The 4,287-nt window shown below is 41.0% G+C and overlaps 1 long non-coding RNA gene across 1 annotated transcript; it reads right to left on the bottom strand.

Annotated features, from left to right (window-relative positions):
- Positions 1-1,150: 1,150 nt before the first annotated feature.
- On the bottom strand, positions 1,151-2,264 carry LOC147608943 (uncharacterized). Its single transcript, XR_015264349.1, has 2 exons — positions 1,943-2,264; positions 1,151-1,566 (listed from the first exon to the last, which is right to left on the bottom strand). It is a non-coding gene; the product is annotated as an uncharacterized LOC147608943 (long non-coding RNA).
- Between the last annotated feature and the right edge of the window lie 2,023 nt (positions 2,265-4,287).

The raw sequence follows: 4,287 nt of genomic DNA, 5'->3' as shown, positions 1-4,287 counted from the left end.
AGAATGTTGACTACAAAAATTTCAACCTAGCTAATATCTTTTTGAATTTTCAATACATGTAAACTTTTGATTCCCCTTCAATTCAAAACCAACAAATCTTTATTGTGATCAATATTCACCATATAATGGGCTCAAGATATAATACCATACTCCAAACCACCATCTTCCAATGCAAGGTGGTTCTAGCCTTCAATTGAACAATCACAATGTGCAATCCACATCTACCTACTAAATTAATTTTATGAGATTTCAAACATTCACATCTTTATTTTGATCAATATTCACCATATAATGGGCTCAAGATATAATACCATACTCCAAACCACTATCTTCCTATGCAAGGTGGTTCTAGCCTTCAACTGAACAATCAAAGTACAATCCACATCTACCTACTAAAAAAATTTATGAGATTTCAAACACACATTATGCACAATATCTACATTGCCTAAAACTTTCATGCCATCTTTACAAACTACCCAAACCATGTCAATGGCTAACCCAAAATAGTTGTGGACTTACACTAGGGTGCATCTACTAATGTTTGAAAAACATTGAGTGCTAGAGGAAGGGAGCCTAAATTGTCAAGCAACATTTTCCTAATCATGTCATCCCACAAATTGACATCCCAAAGGTTATGTCAATTGTAAAGGCCCACTTTGTGAAATTTACGAGCTTGCTATGGGTGCATGAGAGTTTGAGGCTTTCCATGTTTACTTATTGAAATGAATTCAACAAACCGCTTATCCAAGCTAGTTTTCTCCAACTAATTCATTGTTGTTCAACAAAAGTTCTTTACCACCCAAGCACTATACCTTAAGTGCTAAACTTTTGATGTAATTTCCCAAACATGTTTGATAAAGAAGCCCCTTACTTCTTGCTTGCAATGTTGCATGGACAATCTTCAAAGCAAGAAAATCTTTATTTCTTTAACCACTTGCGAGTAAGGTTTCTTTTTCTTGTGGAGTACCCTAGCCCACAATTCCTTTTTCTTGTGGAGTAACCTAGCCCACCTTTTTGTACGGGTATATATACATGCTTGCTATCTTCAACATAAATCTCGAAACAGCTTTACGGCTTTTTGCTACATAGATTTGTTGCCTAACATAACAAGTGGTCAAAAATACATTTCTTAAGAAATGACATTTGAGTCTAAGCCTAGAGGTTGGCTTCCTTCTAGAAACAACCGTATTGAACACAACCTAGAATGTCTTAGAAATGTGATAGTATACATAACTTTTAAGTAAAATCTAATGATCAGCTGTCTAAATTCTAACACATCAAAAGAATATATATTGGGAAGGCTATAACATTTGTCTAGTTGCACTATATTTTGACATAAATTATTTTAATGTAAAATAGAGCATTTTTATAGAGTAGCATACAGACAGAATGTCACATAACTAATACACATGTCCTACTCAAATGAAGTTGTGCTGATAATATCATATTTGAGACATAACCAAGTTAGATCTACCATAAAGGCGTGCTTTGGAGCAATTGAGATTCACATGACCTAAATATTTTCAAAATATATTCTCAGCTAAGATTTTTCCATGCTAAGGTCACCTGCAAAAAATTAACAAAGATTAAACAAAGCTTATACCTCATGTGGAGAGATTTAATCAAGGTAAAGTGGAGAGATCAAACCAAAATTGCATCAATTAGACTCATCCTTCATATGATTTAAACAGTAACTACACATTACGGTCAAGATATTTTGATTAATTCACAGCAAAATACAGGCATAAAACTTAGATTAGATAAAGCAGAGAGCTAAACATTATAAGGCTCCAAGATGCTCAGCGAAAATGACCTTCAGTGCAAGCTCCCAATTCTGCCCAATAAAGGAAAAACCACACGGTTTGCAACGCCGTGCCATGGAAGAAACCCTAGACATGCCTCAGACGGAACCCTAACAGTCAGGAGGTAAGTGATGGCATACCTGAATAAGAGAAAGCACATCGCCGTAGCCGCGCTCGCACAGATATCTAACCTCTCCGAATCAGAGGCCAGATCTGTCACAAAGCCCAGGATAGATAGCGCCCAGAAACCAAAAGAAAGGCTTGACGAGCTCTACTCGTGGGGGAGAAGAGGCGCTATCCCTCCTGAGCTTTGCCACAGAGCGGGCCTATCCAGAGAGGGGGAGGGAGAGAGAAGGATGAGTGCTTAGACTGCACGAAAGCTTAATAAATAGATGTCTTCAACCCCTCTTTGATTAGGGTTTCACATGCCATGCCTATTATGATCTCTTTGATTAGGGTTTCACATGCCATGCCTATTATGATCTCTTTGATTAGGGTTTTACATGCCACGAAAATGATAGCCATTCACACGGCCACCATCCCTTCACATGGCCTTTGATGTTACCACTTTTGATCCCTTCACATGGCCCCTTGTTCCTTCACATGGCCTTTAATGCCCCCAAGAATGACTCTTCACTCTTTCCATTTGTGTGTGTGATAGAGACTCGAGAGCGTTTTCGTGTGTGTGTCACATGTGAGCTTTCACATGGACCTTGCAATTGCTTCATTACAAAGGGGATGTTCACACGCCGCACAGGAAACACGTGCATTTCCAGCCATCGTGCTGGCTCGGAATCCTAACGAATTGCCCTGTTTGTGGTGCCCCTTACGTTATTCCTCCACGGCTCGATTATCGAGGACAACGATGTCGTGGCTATCGAAAGTGGTTCAGACAAGAGCTCCGAAGATGCCTCCCTCACGAAGACATCGAGCGAGGGAGGCAACGAGTAATCTGCTGCTCAAACGATGTCCTGACTCTATCGAAAAAAAATTTGGACGAGAAGTCCAAAGTTGCCTCCCTCGTAGAGACAGTGAGTGATCTCCCGCTCAAACCTACTCTTCTAAAAGAAAAGAAGCATGTTGATTAGGAAAACTCAAGGAGTATCCCAACCTTGTGAAGCAATGAGGGAACCTCATAACATGCCAATGACCTTGACCGTAAATATAACCATTCTCAAGAGGCCGCAAAAAGAGCCAATTTCGGGGCCTCTACCATTAGAACCAATCCAACCAGACCCCTAGAAAGGAGGACTCACCAAGAGGCAATGGTTGGCCTCCATGGGTAATAATAGTCTCGTGAAGGAGGGCTCACGAAATAGGTCATTATAGTCACCGTAACATTTTCTCCGAGGTGATTTGTCGATGACTTCACATTCTCCCCTTCAAAGACATTGCCTCCTAGGGAAGGATCAGTGCTTACATCCCTTAAACATTGGTAGGTCCAAGCCCACCTTAGAGTGGGTACGAACCAAGTGAGTGAGAATATTGCTCGTGGGACATAGCAAGCCTCATAGCCTTCTTGCCCTCGGAAGTCCAAGTCCCAATTAGTTCTCTTTTATAAGGGAATCCTCAACTTTGGAGAGACTTATCCGAGTGGATGCATGGGAACCTAAGAGCCCACACAATTGTACCTAAACCTAAAGAGGAGGATGATGAGCCATGCCACATTGAGCACTCTCCCATCATACCCAAGCCAAAAGGAGCAAGTGAGTGTGAATATCACCCGCGGGACATAGCAAGCCTTACAGCCTTCTTATCCTCAAAAGTCCGAGTCCCAATAAGTTTTCTTTTACAAGGGAATCCTCAACTTTGGAGAGACTTATCCAAGTGGATGCATGGGAACCTGAGAGCCCACACAACTTAACTGAAACCTAAAGATGAAGAGGATGAGTCATGCCACATTGAGCACTCTCCCACCATACCCAAGATAAAAGGATCGCCGAAAGTTACCATGAACAAGACATGACTTCGAAAGCGGCGCTAAATGAATGTCGTGTTACCTGTCGCTTGTGTACAAAGGAATGACAGTCCCCATGATCTTCCATGGGCATATCGACACTTCAGCATTCGCTATTGGATGTGTGTTAGCACAATCAAGAGAGCACAACATGGACTTCTTTGTGACCTTTACTTGCGTCAACTCTCCATGACATTGAGCGCAATTACACAACCACTAATGAGAGAGAGAGGGGGGGTTAGCCATGGTATGTTGTAAAGAAGTACAGACATTATCTTCTAGCAAGTTTGTTTTCTTTTTTGACTATTAGGCACTGCTTTATTTAGTGACAAGACTTGCACCATGGGGCGCATCACCAAATGGTTGCTCATTCTTTTATAATTCGATTTCACTATTATCGTGTGAAAAGGGGTCATTGCATGTCCATGCTGATCACCTTTCCAAAGTTTCAAACAGAAAAGATTATCTTCCCGATTTTGCTCCACATTAACCACATGTATTGGAATGGAGCAAAGAGATTACCCATTT

Source organism: Cibotium barometz, chromosome 52 (genome assembly GCF_041138505.1).
Source record: "Cibotium barometz isolate CiBa-2024 chromosome 52, ASM4113850v1, whole genome shotgun sequence".
Lineage (NCBI taxonomy): Eukaryota > Viridiplantae > Streptophyta > Polypodiopsida > Cyatheales > Cibotiaceae > Cibotium > Cibotium barometz.
The sequence above is the reverse complement of the archived record's forward strand: the minus strand, read 5'-3'. Positions and strand labels throughout refer to the sequence as shown.